This window comes from Sapajus apella, unplaced genomic scaffold (assembly GCF_009761245.1).
Source record: "Sapajus apella isolate SASKATOON/1434 unplaced genomic scaffold, GSC_monkey_1.0 scaffold112, whole genome shotgun sequence".
Classification (NCBI taxonomy): domain Eukaryota; kingdom Metazoa; phylum Chordata; class Mammalia; order Primates; family Cebidae; genus Sapajus; species Sapajus apella.
This window is the reverse complement of record NW_022437052.1, coordinates 4100117-4119122: the sequence shown is the minus strand read 5'-3', so window position 1 is coordinate 4119122 and position 19006 is coordinate 4100117. Positions and strand designations below refer to the sequence as shown.

At 56.1% G+C, this 19006-nt stretch overlaps 1 pseudogene; it reads left to right on the top strand.

Annotated features, from left to right (window-relative positions):
* Nucleotides 1-11631: 11631 nt before the first annotated feature.
* Nucleotides 11632-12638, top strand: LOC116537571 (annotated as a pseudogene).
* The last annotated feature ends 6368 nt before the right edge of the window (nucleotides 12639-19006 follow it).

Here is a 19006-nt window from a genome sequence, read left to right as displayed (position 1 = left end):
TCTGGATGCCCTTGTTGGAATCAGTGAGCAAGTGTGAGTGTTTGTGGGAAGTAAAAAACTTCCTCTTTAAAGTTTCCTTTCTTGATAAAGAATAAGTGTGCTAATAACTTTGTTAAGCCCTAGCCTATGTAGCTGTTAGACATGCCATGCTTGCAGGCACATAGTACATCTATGTCCTTGTACTTTTTAACCAAGACATCTGTGCTGGATGTGCTCACAGGCATGTCCCAGCTCTCTATTGCTTTTACCTGTTTAGAAAGTTTTAAGTTGTTAGCCAATCGGGTTTTAGTTTAGATTGTGAGGTCTGGCTCCAGCCAACGGAGATCAGACACAGCAGTAAGGACGACCCCAAATGAGTAAGGGATGAATGTGTCTGCTTTTCTTTGTTCATTGTACTCTCGTGGCAAGATGGCTCGTGAGAGTACCCTTCCTGCAGTCCAGGAAATAAAAGTTGAGTTGCTGAAAGATCCTTTGTCTCAGAGCTAATTTTTCTTTGCGTCACTGAGTATCTGTTTCCAACAGTGTTTACTTCTGGACTGAATTTTGTTTTATTCCCTCAATCGGAATGTGTGTCCTTACGCCTGGACCATACTGTCTTGACTACTGTAGCTTTGTAGTAGGTTTTGAAATCTTACTGTGGGGGCGGGGGGAGGTGCAGCTGTGGGAAAGGCTGCAGCCACTGCAGTCCCCAGCCCTCAGCTGGGGACACCCAAACCGCCTGGCCACTGGAGACTGGGAGGGGCTGAACGCTGGCCGGTGGTCCCAGGGCAGGCCTGGTGGCCCTCGCTGTGCTAAGCCAGGACCTGCAGGGGGGCTGGGCACTGATTTCTGGCTGAGCTGGCCCAGAGCAAAGAGCGGCTCAGCACTTAGGTTCAGGGCCACCCCACATCCCGTGAGCTATGGCTGCCGCCCGCAAGGGTGCTGTCCTTTGCAGTTTGCTCCCTGCGCCTCTCTGTTGACTGATCCCACTTGTAGGTGAGCAAACAGAGGCTAGGAAGGTGCTGGGGGTCTGTCCCCACCCTACAAGTCACACAGGGGAGCCCCCAGGGCCCTGGACAGCATATGGGCCTCCCACAAGATCCCAACCCACAGCTCCTGGAGAGGCCTGTAGGACGAGACCCTAACGGTCCCCCTGAGGTCTTCGGGGCCCTGAACTCCAAGTCAAAGAGAGAAGAGGCCTTTCCCTGAGCCGAGGAGCTGCTGTGGCCTGGCATCCTGCCTAACACGCATGCCCGATGTGCTGAGCCAGCACAGAGGCCTCACAGGGGCAGGCACCCGCCCGCCCCCCCCAGCTCCAAGCTGTGCCCCAAATCCACGGCCAAGACCTTTCCAGGATAAGCTCCCACTGCATCCCAGAGGTATGCAAATCCCAGAGGACCCCAAGGGAGCCCACGTTTGCCCCTACCTATAATTCTATGCTAACGTTTATTTATAACTGGAGCTTCCAGGCAGAATCTGAGCAGCCAGCGCCCACCCTACCCTACCCCTCCCTACATGGATAATTATGTGGCAGGGCCTGAGCCCCTGTCACTCTTGGCCAGCGGCCCCCAGGCCTGGGCCCTCACCTTCTCCCAGGGACCCCCGATGCCTCTGCCAGGAAGCCTCCTCCACAGGCTGAGTTATTTACTTTCCTTAATAACCTTTTATGAGGGGCCTTGCCATGGCCTTCAGGAGAGCAGGGAGCCAGCTTTGAGGTCATTCTTTGGCTGTGATTTTATTAACTTAAAGTCAGGCCCGAGGCAGGTGAAGGAGCACCCCTTCAACCCCCACGGGCTGCGACGCAGTCCAGGTGAGGTGTGGCCACCCTGTTTAATTAAATCCTCCGCCTGCACCTCGGCCTGGGCAGCAGCGGCGGGCACAAGACCCCACAGCAGCCTCCGAACGGTGCATCCCCTGCCCGCCGCTTTCGCCACCCACCAGGCTCTGAACAGCAGGCCTGGGCGTTCTAAAAAATCAGCTTTCTATTGAATCAGTTAACATCAATCAATTTCATTTAATTTTACAATTCATGAATTGTAGACATGTTTCATGCGTTTGCCACAGAGGGCTCCCGTCTCCAGCACACAGCACTGTGAGTTTTGACAACTGTCTACACTTGCAGAAAGCCACCATGGTCAGGAAGAGATGGCCCCACCTGCAGCTCACGGTGGCCATGTGCCACGTGAGCCCACGGCGCACTCATATCATCATGGCCTGTTCACACGTGGGCTGTGCGCGTGAAGACATGCCGGGGTTCTGAAACCTGGTTTTAAGAAGAGAATGGGAAATACCTCCTTTGTGGGTTTGATGACGATTACTTGTTTGATGGTGTTATTTTGAGCATGGTGAATTAGTACAATGTGCTATTGAAATGAGCATCACCTGTTTCTTACTGTTTTATTTATTTGTTTGTTTGTTTGTTTGAGACAGAGTCTAACTCTGTCACCAGGCAGTGCAGTGGTGTGATCTTGACTCACTGCAACCTCTGCCTCCATGGTTCAAGCAGTTTTCATGCCTCGGCCTCCTGAGTAGCTGGGATTACAGGTGTGCACCATGCTGGGCTAATCTTTTTTTTTTTTTTTTTTTTTTTTTTGTATTTTTACAAAATAGAGACAAAAATAGTAGTTTACTTTAGTAGTTTCACCACGTTGGTCAAGCTGGTCTCGAACTCTTGACCTCAAATGATCCCGCCCGCCTCGGCCTCTCAAAGTGCTGGGATTATAGGTATGAACCACCACCGTGTTTGGTCTCTTCTGCTTTAAAAAAATTTAAAAAAAATTTTTTTTGGTATAGACAACGTCTCTCACCATGTTGCCGAGGCTGGTCTCAAGCTTCTGGGCTCTGGTGGTCCTCCTGCCTCAGTCTCCTGAGTAGCTGGAACTACAGGCGCATGCCACCACACCTAGCTATTTTGTTTTTCATAGAGATGAGGTCTCCATGTTGCCTAGACTGGTCTCAAATTCCTGGCCTTAAGAGATCTTCCTGCCTGGACCTCCCAATGTGCTGGGATGACAGGCATGAGCCACCGTGCCTGGTCTTTTTTGCTCTTTGAATTCATCTGTTGAAAGTTGAAATGACGTCTGTGGCTCTTGTGACATTTCCATCTGCCGGCACGGGGGTGGGACATTCCCTTCACTCCAGGAAGTTCTCTCTGGCCCCTTGCTGTCACCTGTGTCTTGCCTCTCTCTCCGAGGCTCTCCAGCCCTGACTGGGACCCTGGTCCCTCCTGGAGTCCTGTGGTGTTATCTGTGACATGGGGATGATGGTGTCTGCCACAGGCACTTGTGGGAGCTAAGTGACATCATATGGCAGGGTGCCGTGGCTCACGCCTGTAATCCTAACACTTTGGGAGGCCGAGGCGGGTGGATCACCTGAGGTCAGGAGCTTGAGACCAGCCTGGCCAACATGGTGAAACCCCATCTCTACTAAAAATACAAAAAATGAGCTAGGCATAGTGAGCTACCCCAAATCATTTGCACCCAACACCTCTGTTTGGTGAAGACGATATTGCAAACATTCTAGTTTAGAGATCTAGAATGTTTCCCCAAAGCCTGGCACCCTTCCATTCTACCCTTTAATCACAGTGAGTAAAGCTAGGACGGCCGCTGGGCTCCGGCCCTGCTGCCTGCTCACCTCCTGTGTAAGTCCCGGAGGCAGAGACAGGGACACTACATTTGTCAGACTCCCCAGAGGGAGGACGCCTGCTGCCTTCATTGTTTTTATAGTTACTCCAAAAAGGCTCTGCCAAACAGGAGGATAATTCACACAAAATGTTCCCACTGCACAAATGGCCCAGAGAGGTGCAGACACCTTTGTGAGGCTGCCCAGCCTGTGAGGGGTCAGGAGCCACAGGGCTTCTGCTCCAAGCGGCCTTGGGGCTGCTCCCCGGGGTGGGTCTGGCCCTGTCAAACCTGCAGGCCTGCCTGTTCTTACCCCCTGCACTTGCTGCCCCTCCCCTCGAGGCCGGCCCCCACCCGGCCTTCAGCATCCACCCTCGGAAGAGCCACCCGGCTATTTACCATGGACTCATTTAAGTTGGTTAATTTTTAATAATGTTGAAATTTCCATGTGAATAATTCAGGTAAATTATTTATTAAAGCGCAGGATAAAGGGACCAGGACAATTACCAGCTGACAGTGTTAGCTGCGGCGTGGCGAAGTGGGCGAGGTGGGTGAGTTGTGGGTGGGAGGGAAGGCATGCAGACGGGTGGTGTCACACAGACCCTCACTCCGGACACAAGGTCCGGGGGCTTGACAGGGACACCCTCCAAACCCGATTCTCCCTCCACACTCCCTCAACAGCCTGGCCACCTGACCCTGCAGCTGGGCGGCCCCGGCTCCCTCCTGAGCCCACCCACCTCCAGCAGCTTCCCTCACACCCCTGCAGCCTCTCTGACATGAGGGACACCGGAATCCATCTACAGCAGCCAGAGGGAAGTTTTCTATGCACCAATCTCATTCTGTCAGCCCAAGTCAGCCCCACGGCAGCGACTGCCCATTACACTTAGGACACCCCGGACCCTGCGAGGCTCCTGGAACCTGGCCGGCCTCGCTCCCCACTGCAGCCCTCGGTAGCCACTGGGGCCTCTGCGCCCCCGCATGGCTGTTCCTCCTGCTGGCACAAGGCTCCCCGCCACCTCGCCAACCCCACACACGGTTATAGCAGGAAGGGGCTGCAGTCACATCAGGCCCCAGGCCGGGCGGTGTCCTCTGCATGTCACCCAGCCCCCATGGGGTTCTGTGAGCTCCTCCCGGCAGGCAGCGCAGGGGCTGTCCCAAAAGGGCTCCTGGATGTTGGGAGCTGCCCCTCTGCTGCCCCCTGCCCAGCTGGACAGTCACCTCTGCCCTCCCAGGGGATCATGGCCAGTGCCCAGGAGATCCCAACTCTGCTCTTTCCCACACACCCTCCCCCACCAAGGCATCCAGGCCTGACGCCTCCTCTCTGTGGTCACCTGGGTCACTGGTCACTCCGCCTCCTTGCTGCCTCCCTCCTCGTCTTCAACAACCCTGAAGTTCACCCTCCACTCAGCTTCTCAGGTGGTTCTAAAAGGTTAACACAACCATGTCCCTCTCCTGCTCCAAACCCTCCATGGCTCCCCAGTGCCCCTGGAATAGAGTCCAGGCTCCTCTTGGGCCCGCAGATGCTGCCTGCCTCTGCACCAAGATGCCCCGAAAATGTGGAACCCACCCAGATTCCAAAGACACAGTGCCAAAGAAAGCCTGAAACATCTCAACAATTGTGATTCTATGGCATATGGTAGTATTTGGGATACAGTGAGTTACAGAAAACACATTATTAAAATTCATTTTTCCATCCCTTCCTTCCTTCCCTTCTTTCCTTCCTTCCTCCCTTCCTATTTCTTTCTTTCTCTTCTTTCTCCCTTCCTTCCTTCCTTCCTTCCTTCCTTCCTTCCTTCCTTCCTTCCTCTCTTTCTCTCTTTCTCTTTTCCTCTCTTTCTCTTTCTTTCTTTTTCTTTTGGACAGGGTCTTACTGTGCCGTCTAGGCGGGAGTGCAGTGTGGTGTGAACTCGGCTCACTGCAACCTCACCCTCAACCTCCTGGGCTCCAGTGATTCTCCAACCTCAGCCTACCGAGTCAGCAGCTGCCCCTCTGCTGCCCCCTGCCCAGCCTCCTGAGTAGCTGGGATTACTCCGCCTGTGCCATCATGCCCAGTTAGCTTTTTTTTTTTTTTTTCAGTAGAGACTGGGTCTCACTATGTTGCCCAGGCTAGTCTCAAACTCCTGACCTCAAGTGATCTGCCCGCCTTGGCCTCCCCAAGTGCTGGGATTACAGGCATGAGCCACCATACCCGCCTCCATTTTCCTTTACAGTGCTTGTCATCCGTGTTATTATCATGAATGTGTGTGTATCTGGTCATCGCCTGTCCATGAGCAATGTAAGGACAGGAATGTGTCTGTCTTGGTCCCTGCAGTATCCTCAGTGCATAGTAGGCAAATCTTCAGCACCCATTAGGCATAGCTTCAGCACATGACAATCATGTCATCAACACATAGTAGGTGTGCAGCACGCAGTACGTGTCTCCTCAGCACATAGTAGGTGTGCAGTGCATGCAGGAATGGGGCCCTGGAGGCCTACTGGATGGGGCAGCGCTGTAGCTGGGTGGGGGTGAAGGGATCTGAAAGAGCAGGCTGGGGTACCCATGAGGGGTCATGGGACACCCAGGGAGGGTGGGGAGCTGCTCAGAAGAGGCTAGAGCCCAGGGAGGGCCTGGATGGGATGGTCACGAGGCGAGCAGGGAGACAGGCTGTGGGCTGTACACTGGAAGGGGCCGTGAACCCCACCGTGGGACACAGCGATCCACAGCCGCCTCCGTGGAGTCCCAGGTGCCTTAGTCCTTCCGCCCCCACGGGCCCCTCCTTCTGCCCCCATGGACCACTTCATATGTCTGCAGCACCTTCTCTGCGAGGCTTCGTTGGAACCTCGGTGGGAGACTGGGTTCTCCTGGTTTTCCAAATGAGGCCACTGAGGTCCCAGGTGGCACATGGAGCCAGATGTGCATGACCCCAAAGTCCTTATGACCCGGCCCCCCACTTCCTCACTGACAGAGGCAGAAGGACCCCAGAGCCTCGTGCAGCCTCTTCCTGAGGCTGAGAGGAAACTGAGGCAAAGCCTGGCCATCCCTGCTGTGACCACGGGGCATCTTCCCAGAGGCTGGCTTTGTCCAGGACTAGGAATCCCAGACAGAGACCCCCACCCACGACTTAGGGGTTGACCTTCCCAGGTGGTCACACGGACAGGTGTCCTCATTCATTAAAACCCGACACGCATCCTCCCACCCACCCAAGAGCCATCAGCCTCCTGTGACGGCGGCGCCTTGACTGCCTCCTCCACTCGCAGCCCCTCCCACTTTAATTACCAGCGTCTACAGCGGCCAGCACACCAGGCGGCTTCACACTAATTAAAGTGGGGGCTTACAGGACGGCGCCGTCCCCCCAGGCCCAGGGACCTCACAGAGCAGTGACCCACAGGCCAGATCATTCCCAAGTTAAACAGGCAGAGACCAGGCTGGAAGCCTGCATCCTGGTAGGTTATTGTGGGGGCGGGTGCTGGGGGCTGAGGCTCAACCCCACTGTCTGCTCCTCTGCCCTGCAGTATTGACAGAGTAACTCCACCGCCCTGTGCCTCAGTTTCCTCCAACATCCTATGAAGAACACCTGAACGCTGTCAGGTTCATTCATTTCTTAGACAAACACCATAGCAGCTAACACGACTGAACCCTCCTGACAAACCCACAGTCCTTGCCTTGCAGGAAATGGTGGATTCCAGGGGCAGGAGGAGGCGGAGGGATTCCCAGAGGGGCAGGGGTCCCTGGCTGCAGTGCCTGGGTGGGCAGCCCTCCTGGGCCCCCTTCATGTGGTTCTGGTCACGATGATTAAACCCTGAGACCAGGCTGATGACATGGACCCCGAAAGTCTCCAGGCCCCTCCCTTCCTGAGCCTGCCAGCCCATCCCCCCCACTGAAGCTCAACCCTCACCTGTCCTGGGAATCCCCACCAGATGTGCTCTCCCAGGAGCTTCGAGAGCCGAGGGGAGAAGTCTGCTGCCAGCCCCTCGGGCAGGACTGGGTCACATCCCACTGTGTTTCTGGCTTCTGGGGCCCAGTCCAAGGCATGGCTCAGGGAGGGTGACGGGAAGTTTTGGGGTTTTTTTGCTTTTTCTTTTTGAACAAAGTCTTGCTCTGTCACTGAGGCTGGGGTGCAGTGGTGCAATCTCAGCTAACTGCAACCTCTGTCTCCAGGGTTCAAGCGATGCTCCCACCTCAGCCTCCTGGGTAGTTGGGTTTACAAACATGTGTCACCAAGCCAGCCTAATTTTTTTTTTTTTTTTTTTTTTGTATTTTTAGTAGAGACAGGGTTTCTCCATGTTGGTCAGGCTGGTCTTGAACTCCTGACCGCAGGTGATCCGCTTGCCTCGGCCTCCCAAAGTGCTGGGATTACAAGCATGAGCCCCCACACCTGGCCAGGTGTCGGGAAGTTTTTCCTGAATGGACTGAGTGAGGAGCCAACCCCGCAGGGATCCTGGACCGCTCCCACATTAGAGGCACCATTTTTATTTCATGGTGTGGACTGGGGTGGGGCTGGGCAACTGAGGCAGAGCCCATGATGCCAGGGTGGAGTTGGGGTACAGGTCTTCTCAAATCCTGTCTCCCACCCTGCTAGAGAAACACTCCAAGAAGAGCTGATCTGTGGGCATGGGGCCCCCACCAGGAAGGAGGTGGGGAGACTGAGGCAGCACAGGGTGGGTGAGGACCAGTCCCTTGGGGCCTCCTCTTCTAGGGACTCTAGCCTCCCTGCCTGGCCCCAGGACATGACCAGCTGCTTTTGAAAAGGCCCCCAGCCCACTCCAGGCCTCTCTGCCTCTGTTGAGCCCTAGGAGCTACCCCACAAACCCCCTGTCCTCTTCTCGTCCATCAGATGGTTAGTGTGCTGTTTAAGGATGTACAGATGCGCCAAGTCCCGGGTCCAGCCCCGCTGATGGCCTGCTGCTCACTCCCAAAGGTGTGCGTGAAGGGTCTGTGTCTGTGTTGGAAGCCAGGGGTGGTGCTGGGGTCATTGGGCACTTAATGCAGCCCAGCAAAGCTGGCTCTGCTCCACAAAGTCATCCAGGGACCCAGGATCCTCCCCATCATGGTTCTGAATCCTCTATAGCCTCAGTCCAGTTGAGGGGAGAGGATGGAGACCTCCCAGGAGGTGGCACAGGACACCATGGTAAACACTGCCCCAGCCCTGCACCTGCTGGGTGAGTGGGTAGGCAGCAGCAGGGGGGCCCAAACCAGGAAGTTAGGGAGAATGTAGGTTCCCCTGGGGTACCCCCTACCAGAGGGCGGAGAACCGGGGCCAGGCCACAGCCACTATCACTGGGTCACCCAAAGGCTTAGAGACACAGCTGTGAAGTGGGCATGTGCCCAACCCCTCTGGGAGCAGCAGGGATTCTGGGGTCCCCTCTCTGAGAGTTGCACTGAGGCCCCATGAGAGAAGGCTCACACACCAGACTGCGTGGACTCCACCCCAGCTCCACCTCTTCCTGACCTGGGGCAGCCGCCTGGCTTCTCTGAGCCCCTCACTGTCCCCATCTGTAAAATGGGATAATACTGATTGCAAAGTGCTGGAAACCGGAGTTATTGACACAACAAGGCCACAGTCTCACTCTGGCACTGGCTCATTCATGTTGCTTTCTGGCTATGGGAAGGCCTGCATAGGTGCCTTGGAAATGCTGGGTGCCTGCAGGGGGCCCCGGCTCCCTGGGACAGGGCTGGCCTGCAGATCCCCGTGAGGACTTTGCCAGGGAAAGAGGTCCAGCTTGGCCCTAGGTGTGGTATCCATGGAGACAGAGTGGACCCACTGCCCCCAGTTCAGGGGTCATGGTGACCTGGGGCCCCAGGAGGGAGGCTGAGGGAGCAGGAACTTCCCGAGATCCAGCCTCAAAGGCTCAGTCCCTCAGATAATAATAATATGATTATTAAAAATAATCATCGGGCTGGGCATGGTGGCTCACACTTGTAGTCCCAGCACTTTGGGAGGCCGAGGGAAGCGCATTGTTTGAGCCCCAGAGTTCAAGACCAGGCAGGGCAACACAGCAGGTCCCCATTTCTGTAAAATAAAATAAAATTAGCCAGGTATGATGGTGCCTGCCTGTGGTCCCAGCTTCGAGGGAGGCTGAGGAGGCAGAGTCACTTGAGCCCAGGCATTGGAGGCTGCAGTGAACCATGATCATGCCATTGCCCTGCAGCCCTGGTGACAGAGCAAGACCCCAACTCTAAAACACAAACTTTTTTTTTTTTTTTTTTGAGATAGAGTCTTCCTCTTTCGCCAGGCTGGAGTGCAGTGGCGTGATCTTGGCTCACTGCAATCTCCATCTCCCAGGTTCAAGCGATTCCCCTGCCTCAGCCTCCTGAGTAGCTGGGACTACAGGCGTGCACCACCATGCCTGGCTGATTTTTTGTATTTTTAGTAGAGACAGGATTTCACCATGGCCAGGACGGTCTCGATCTCATGATCTCGTGATCCGCCCTCCTTGGCCTCCCAAAGTGCTGGGATTACAGGCGTGAGCCACTGCGCCTGGCCCTACAAACATTTTTAAAAAGGAATAATTGGCTGGGAGTGGTGGCTCATACCTGTGATCCCAGCACTTTGGGAGGCTGAGGCAGGTGGATCACAAGGTCAGGAGTTCAAGACCAGCCTGGCCAATATGGTGAAGCCCCATTTCTACTAAAAATACAAAAATTAGCCGAGCATGGTGGCACATGCCTGTAATCCCAGCTACTTGGGAGGTTGAGGCAGGAGAATCGCTTGAACCCAGGAGGCAGAGGTTGCAGTGAGCCAAGATTGCACCACTGTACTCCAGCCTGAGCGACAGAGTGAGAATCTGTCTCAAAAACCAACCAAACAAAAAGGAACAATCAGTAGAGCAATGAACTCAGAGCCCTTGGTGCTGTATCTCATTCGATTTTCACCCCCCACAGGAGGGAGGGGCTTCTAGTACCCCCGTTTTAGAGATGAGGAGACTGAGTCCAGAGAAGCCAGGGAGCCGCCTACCCGAGGTCACTTGGCTGCTGCTGAGACCTGCTGGGTTTCAGGAGGGCAGCCTGCAGCCCCTGGAGCCCCTGGCTGACATCTAACAGCTGGAGCGGCCACCGGGCCCCGCGCCAGGAAACGTGTCCGGGAAAACTCGTCTCACAGATTTGATTTAATCACAGAGTGCTGAGTTTTGCAAAGCGGGTCATGACCCTGGTCATTTTGTGAAAATGAATTGTCTGGGAAAATGGAAATTGTCACTTTATTATAGGATTAAAAACATTCAATCCCATTTGAATAAAATGGGAGCTAGGGCAGGCCCATGTCCTTCCATCCCCAGTTATTAGTGAATTAGGGTCTGTGGGAGAGCTGGGTGGGATTTCATGAACAGTACTTAATTTAATCCTCTGCCCTCCAAGCTGGGGTTGCCCTGTAGAGTGGGGGTTTCCAGCAAAAAACCCACCTCCCTCCCCTTCCCTTTCAGGGGCTTCACAGACTTTCCAGCGAGGGCCCCTCTGCCAGTGCTGCAGGCACGGTGACTCCAGCCCCCACACTGCGCCCGGGCTGGTCCTGCCCCAGGATGCCAGTCCCCCTCACGCCTCACATCCCTCCGCCCAGGGCTGGTCCTGCGTGAAGACAAGCCACAGGGACGCTGCAGTGTGTGTGCCCTGACCCAGGCCAGCATCCGATTGTGTGGTCAGATGCGAGTCTCCACCCTCAGGGAGCTGGGAACCCAGTCCAGCTCTGGCCCATGGGACCAGACACACCGGGTGCTCAACAGACCCCTGCACTGTCGGCACACTAAAAGCAGTGACAAGCTGTGGTTTTTGTACACTCATCTAGTGTGTGTGTGAGATGAAAAATGTACCTGGCCTGGCGTGGTGGCTCACGCCTATAGTCCCAGCCCTTTGGGAGGCCAAGGCGGGTGGATCAACTGAGGTCAGGAGTTCGAGACCAGCTTGGCCAACATGGTAAAACCTTGTCTCCACTAAAAATACAAAATTAGCTGGGCATGGTGGTGCATGCCTGTGATCCCAGTTACCCAGGAGGCTGAGGCAGGAGAATTGCCGGAACCTGGGAGGCGGAGGTTGCAGGAGCTGCGATCGCGCTATTGCACTGCAGCCTGGGAGACAAGAGCAAAATTCCATCTCAAAAAAGTAAAGAAAGAAAGAAAAATGTACCCGAGGTTCATCATCTTGTTTGGGCATAGTAGCTCATGCCTGCAATCCCAGCACTTTGGGAGACCGAGGCAGGATCACCTGAGGCTGGAAGGGTGAGCTATGAGGCCACCGCACTCCAGTGTGGGTGACAGAGTGACAGTTATTTTCTGTGGCACCTCGGAGGCATTCAGCTGCTTCAAGACGAAGCTGAACATCTCCTTCCCAGCCACTGGCTGCCAGAAACTCATTGAAGTCTACAATGAATGCAAACTTGGTACTTTTTGTGAGAAGCGTATGGCCACAGAAGTTGCTGCTGATGCTCTGGGTGAAGAATGGAAGGGTTATGTGGTGAGAACGACAAACAGGGTTTCCCCATGAAGCAGCGTGTCTTGACCCATGGCCGTGTCTACCTGCTACTGAGTACGGGGCATTCTTGTTACAGACCGGGGAGAACTGGAGAGAGAAAGAGAAAATCAGTTCGTGGTTGCATTGCGGATCCCAATCTGAGTGTTCTCAACTTGGTTATCATAAAAAAAGGAGAGAAGGATATTGCTGGAATGACTGATACCACCATGCCCAAAAGGGCCAGCAGCATCTGCAAACTTTTCAGTTTCTCTAAAGGAGATGAAGTCTGCCAGCATGTTGTGAGAAAGCCCTTAAACAGAGAAGGTAAGAAACCGAGGACCAAAGCCCCCAAGATTTGGTGCCCTGTGACTCCACATGTCCTGCAGCACGAACGGCGGCATATTGCTCTTAAGAAGCAATGTACTCAGAAAAATAAGGAAGAGGCTGCAGAATGTGCTAAACTTCTGGTCCAGAGAATGAAGGAGGCTAAAGAGAAGTGCCAGGAACAAATTTCGAAGAGACGCAGATTTTCCTCTCTGTGCGCTTCTACTTCTAAGTCTGAATCCAGTCAGAAATAAGATTTTTTGAGTAACAAATAAATAAGATCAGACTCAAAAAAAAAGAAATAAATAAATTAAAAAAAAATTTAAAACAATTAAACGCAACGAATTCCCACCACCCAACACCACCCAGCTTCGTGTTAGACACACAGTTAAGTAGCGTCAAGCATGTTCACGTCCTCCTGTGGCCGTCACCACCATCCATCCACGCGACACTCTCATCCTCATCTTCCCAAACCCAAACCCTGCCCCTGAAGAACACTCCTCACTCCCCATCTCCATCTCCCTGTGCCAGGCTTCTCACCACGCCACCTGTGCCAGGCCTGCGGGAGAGGTGTGCGCCCAGACACCCCTCTCCACCAGGTGCTCTCAGGGGAGGGAGCGTTCAACCCGCAGAGCCAAATGCTGCCTTCCTGGGTGTGCTGGGACCAAATGCCCCCCACATTCATGTGCAGGTAAGACCGCCTGGGTAGGGGCCCACCGCCTGGGGGTGACGACTGTTCCTGGCACAGCAGGAGCATGGAGGAGGCCACCTTTGACCTGGGAGCATCCGGGAGTGAGGGAGGGGAGATGGTGGGAACCAAGGCGGGTGTGCTCAGGAGGGAGGTGGGGGCAGCTGGGGCTGCCAGGAGTCTGTTCTCTACCTTTCAGGGATGCTGGAGAGGAGCAGGGCTGACTCAGGAGTGGCTCAGGAGTGACAGGCGTTACTCCTGCATCTTCTCTCCTGCGTTGAGGCCCAGGCTGAGCTCCCCAGATTACACTGGACTGCAGCGCTCACTGGCAGAGAGGGGTGGTGGGTGAGCCTCATTCCCCCTGGGCCTCAGTTTCTGGGTCTGTAAAACGGGGCTGCCCCCCAAGGCCTCCTCCTACCCACTTTGCCATCTGTGATCCCCACCAGCTCCAGCCACATCCATGGCTTTTATGAGGGCCCAGTACTGCCCACCGGCACGGTCACCCACCTCTGTCTGGGACTCAGGGCTGCCTTTATTGCTTTCCCGGGCAGGTGTCCACAGGGGCCCCTGCCACACACACCAATCGGCAGAGCAGGCAGGAGGCTTCTGCCTTTGCCACAACAAAATAATTAAAAAAGGATTCAGGAGATCAGGCCAGCCTGTCACTGCGGGGAGGCCGGCACTTAACCCTTTCCAGGCTGGGCTGCATGGGCCAGGCCAAGGCCGGTGGGGGGGGGCAGGAGCCAGCATTGCATGCCGAGGCTGGAAACTCAAGGAGGAGGGCCCAGGGGCTCCCCCAGGAGTACCCACCGTCCTGACAGCATCCTGCAGGGCCCTCTGTGCTGTGTCCCCTCTGGGAGCTGCCCTCACCTCCCTCACTCCCCACCAACACCTTGGGCTCCTGGAAGGCCGGCTCTTGCCTGGGCTCTGTTCAGCTACAGAATGGATGGGACAGTCAAATGCCTCCCTGCCTGCCCAGCCTCTGCTCCCTTCCGGGGGGCTCCTCATCTTCTCTGCAAGGACTGAGGTCTCCCATGGGTGCCCATGGTAGCTGGGGCCAGGCCTCTTCTAGACAAGGGCCAGGCACCCAGCCCAAGCTGGCCAGCTGGACATGGGATCACCTGCCTTTACTTTGAGCCGCAGCAAAGGAGTAGAGAAAGATGGGGCCTCGGACGCCGAGCAGCACAGTGACGGTGACAACGCAGCCACAGCCCCAACCTGCCTGTCCCAATGGCAAACTCCTGCCAGCTTCCTGCTGTGCACTCACTGGAGGTCCTGTTCCACCCCCACACACCAGGGTCTTCAGCTTCCCGGGGCTCATTTACTACCACCCCTCCCAGAACATTTTTGGCTCCGATTAGCCAAAGCTGGTTTTTGTGACTTTGAACCAAAGACCCCAGAAGACACAGCAGAGGCGTGAGAGGAAGGCATGTCCCGTGCTCTGCAACCAGGCTGCAGGTTTGTTCACCTGAAGAGAACCTGAGTCCCCTGTGTGCCAGGCACCGTTCTAGGTACTGCAGGGATGGCAGAGAACAAAGCAGACACTTGCGCCCCTGGGTGTGTGTTCTACTGGGGCCAGCCAACAAGGGATGTAAACCACAAATAAATTAGGCAATTTTAAGTAGAAAAGATACTGAGAAAACCGTCCAGCAGGAAGGTACATTCTAGGTATCTGTTGCTGCCTGTCAAACCACCCCAGACTAAAGCTGCAATCATCTTACTGCACTCATGAACTCTGCAGGTCGAGTGCAGCCTGGATGCAGAGGATGCCTGCTCGTGGCACCTGCACATCACTGCTTGGGCTTCCTCACAACATGGCAGCAGTGTTCTGTAAGCAGGTGTCCCACCAGGATGGTCTTTTATGACCTAGCCTTGGAAGTCACTTCATGTTTCTTCTGCTGTAGTTATGGCCTGCCCAGATTCCAGGTGTGTGAAGATCACCCCCACCTTTTGATGGGCTGAGACCAAGCTCACATGGTCAGAAGAGCATGGGGGAGGGGAAATGCTGCTGCAAGGCAGGCTGGCAGGGCAGGCCACTCTGGGGAGGTGACAGCCATGGCCAAGAGAAGCCAGCTGAGGCCCGGGAGAGTCTGACTGAGGACAGGTAGGGGGTTGGACTTCTGTTCTGATTGCAATGGGGCATCCCCTGGATGCCCCCCATATGCCAGGCTCTATTCTAGGTCCTGGGGTCCTGAGGCAAGGAAGACCCAGTCCCAACCTCGGGCCCCATGTCTAGGGGAGACAGACAAGCAAAAAGGGCAGTCCAAGCCGTGTCTGTTGGGGTGCTCTGGTCTGCCAGGGATGGAACACCAACTCAGCTCACTCGGCTGAGCGACTCAGGCTGGGAGGCATAGCCAGGTGGGTGGATGTTGGGGAGGGGTACTCGATGCCAGGAGGCCCTTGGCAAGCTGGATGCGCATTCATTAACCCCTCCCACCCCATTCTGCAGAAGAAGAACAGAGGCGCAGGGAGGTGAAATAATCACCACCCACGGCCACAGCTAGCCGCAGGGCTGGACTATACCAGAGGCCTGGCTCTACAATTCTTGTGCCCTGTTCTGCCTTGGGGAAGGGCATGGGGTCAGAAACAGGCCTGGGTGTGGGCAGCCCCAGCTATGAGCAGACCCCACATGCACAGTCTCCACTGAGGAGGCCCTTGTCTTCTCTAAATGCAGGGCCGCCATCAGCCAGGCATCCCCGAGGACCCGAGAAGCACAAACAAGGTCAGTTGGTCCCATGGAAGGCAAGGAGTCCCAGGGCACCTGGCCCCGCCCTCCTCAGCTGCCTTCGGGGCCTGTGTCTAAAGCCCAGATGCACATCCTATCTAGCCTCAGGACTGGACACAGAGAGGACAAAGACCCCATCTAGCAGCTCAGGGTGCTCCCCCTACTGTGTCCTGTGCTGGAGTCTAGTCCTGATGAATGCCCAGGAAGCCCGATGCCACCCCTTCAGGCCTAGATCCTGTCCCCAGAGCCCCGGCATCCCAGCCCTCCTTTCCAAGAAGCCCCTGCTGAAGGACCCCCTTCAGCCCATCCCTGCATCCCAGATCCCACCCTGTGGGAGCAAAATGGGTGCCCAGAAAGTTGAGCCGATTGACCAGTGGGGAGCTGGGACACAAACCCAGGATGCCAGCTTGGGCCTCAGCCACACCCGCCGCAGATGCTGTCCCCATCCCTGCCAATGCCTGGTGCAGACCCTCCCAAACACACACGATGGGTTTTTATTAAACTTCCTTGTTAATTGCACAAATGCACTAATACATCTGGAGTGAGTTTTAAAACAAATCCCAAACACCATGTCATTTTGCTCATAAATACTTCAGTATACAAATGGGGTTTTAAATAATTTGCTATTTAAATGATGTTGGTTTCTCCCGTGAGCAACAGAGTCCATGCTTATAGGGTAGCCAAGGCAGGAAGGCTTCACCCCTTCCCTGCGGCACCCCACTCTGCCATCGGCTGGCTCCGTGCCCGGGTCGTGTTTGTGTGTGGGTTCTTCACCATGCAGATTTCATTTTGCACCTTCTCTTCTCTTGAGCAATTCCCCAGTGCTGCTCCCAGCTTGAGAAATATCTCTCCCAAAGGCCTCCTTGGACACCGCTGTTAGGTGCAATTTTTCGCGGCTATAAACACTGCGCTGAACATCTTTGAGCAGGAGGCCCTGTATGGTTTTCGGATCATTCTTGGAGGAGGGGTTCCCAGACGCTGGATTCCGCAATCAAAGCACCCGTCCCCAAATTGCTTTCCAAGAAGACACAAACATTGTTGAAATCCTTGTAAATCATGGTTGTTGGGTCAAGCGGGGTGTGTTCTAATGCAGAGGTCACTCAAGCGGGGGGTAGTGGCAGCACGCGGGAGCTGGTCTCAAAGGCCACCAACAAGCACTGCCTTGTCCATGGAGGTGGCTGAGCACATCCTTCCGCCTTTCCAGCCTCAGTTTCCCCATCTGTCCAGTGGCCACGGGTTTGTGTGTGTGGCCAACGCCGGGAAGATGGCTCTCCAGGCCTCGGTGGAGGCCTTCCCCAGCCCCGGAGGGAAGATAATTCTAGCAGTGCCCAGTCCACTTCCCTGCCCAGTGCCTGCTCTGGAGGAATTCAGAGAGTGCTGGGGAGGGGCCTCCCACCTCAGGAGGGATTGAAGTGTGTTTGTTTTCATTCCCCCTCCCCTGGGCCTCAGCTCTGCCCCCAGGGGAGGAAGGCAGATTTGTAGAACCCAGGCAGGAAAGCAGAAATCTCACGAGTCCAAGGCCCCCAACCTGCATCTCTCCCCACCTGCTGCTTTCTGGGGGCCAGAAAGGGGATGTAACATGCCTAAGGACACACAGGCATCTCTGCAGCAAAGCACCTCTAGTCTGTGGGTTCTCCTGGCTCTGAGATCCTGTAACGGGATCGAACCAAGCAGCAGCCCCCATTCCTGAGCGGCCTCCGGTGGCAGCACCTGCCAAGGCCCCACCTCGGGGCCCCGTCCTCCCCCAGGCAGAGGCGCCCAGCTGCCGTTTCACAGATGAAGAAACTGAGGCTGGGCGGGCCGAGGCGCGCCCTAGGACACCCAGCCGAGCTCCCAATCAACCAGCTGAGCTCCCAACCAACTAGCTGAACCCGGGCTGCGCTCTCCCCACCCCTGCCTAAGTGCGGAGGCTCGCCTAGAGGAGTCGGGCGCCAGATGGGATTGAACCCAGCAAGGTGGGAAATCCGGCCAGGGTGGCAGATGGGGAGGCCCTCCCAAGGACGGCGAGGGCCCCGGGCGCAGCCTCCAGTGCGCACCCGGCCGCAGGCCCGCAGCCCCCCGGGGGCGCCGCAGGTGTCAGTCCGCTGTGTGCGGCGCCTTGCGGGGATCGGAAATGGGCTCAGCAGCACTGCCTCAGGGTAGGACGCAAATCGCGGCGGCCACGCGGTGCGGAGCGACCAGGGAAGCCGCCTGCGGGCTGCCGGTGGGAGCTCTGACTCTGGCCCATCCCGGACCTCACGCACTGTGGACCTCACCCATCCGGACCCCAATCATCCCTGAGCCCGCCCATCGGCAGACCTCACCCATCCAGATCTCACCCATCCCGACCCAGGCCCATCCCGGACCCCTGCCACCCGCGACCCCGGCCCATCCCAGACCCAACCCACTGCGGACCTCGCCCATCCAGACCCCACCCATCCCAGACCCCACCCATCCCAGATCTGGGCCCATCCCAGGCCCTGCCCATCCCAGACCCCAAGCTTTGCGGACCTTGCCTGTCCAGACCCCACCCATCTCAGGCCCCGCCCACCACAGGCCCGCCCACCTCGGACCTTACCCATCCTTGACCTGACCAGCTGCGGACCCCACCTACCGCAGATCCTGCCCGACTCAGCCCACCTAGGACCTTGGCCTATCACGGTCTACCACCTAGGACCAGGGCCTACCCTGCCCATCCCGGGCCCAGCCCACCGCAAGCTCCGCCTATCTTGGACGCCGGCCCATCTCAAATGCCGCCCACTGCAGGATTCCCAAGACATCGCGGACCCCACCCACAGCAAGCCCCGCCCCCCCCAGACCCCCCCCCCCCCCAACATCGGCCCCTCCACCCCCACACTGACCCATTGCCCACTTCTGACCCCACCCAGGTAGTCTCAGCTAATGGCCCTGGGACAACTCCAGCTCTCTCGTGAGGGTCCCCCTTCAGGGCGCCCAGTAACCTGAACATTTGTGAGCATTTAATTCCATTTTACAAATGCGGAAACTGAGGCCTGGAGCATTAGATTATGTGCCCTGCAAAGTGGGGGTGGCTGAGACCGCTGTGACCTCAGGCAGCCTATAATGGATTGACCCCCAAAAAGGGTCCCTGCTGTGTGGGATATGAGATGGTGGGGAAGGGGGACAAGGGATTGCAGTCATGTCCTGTGGTGTGACTGGTGAGGCTGGATTTGCAGGGCTGGACCAGCTTACGTGGAGGGGCAGTGTGGATGGTGCAGTGTGGCATGGGTTGCCCTTCCTTCCTTTGGACAGGG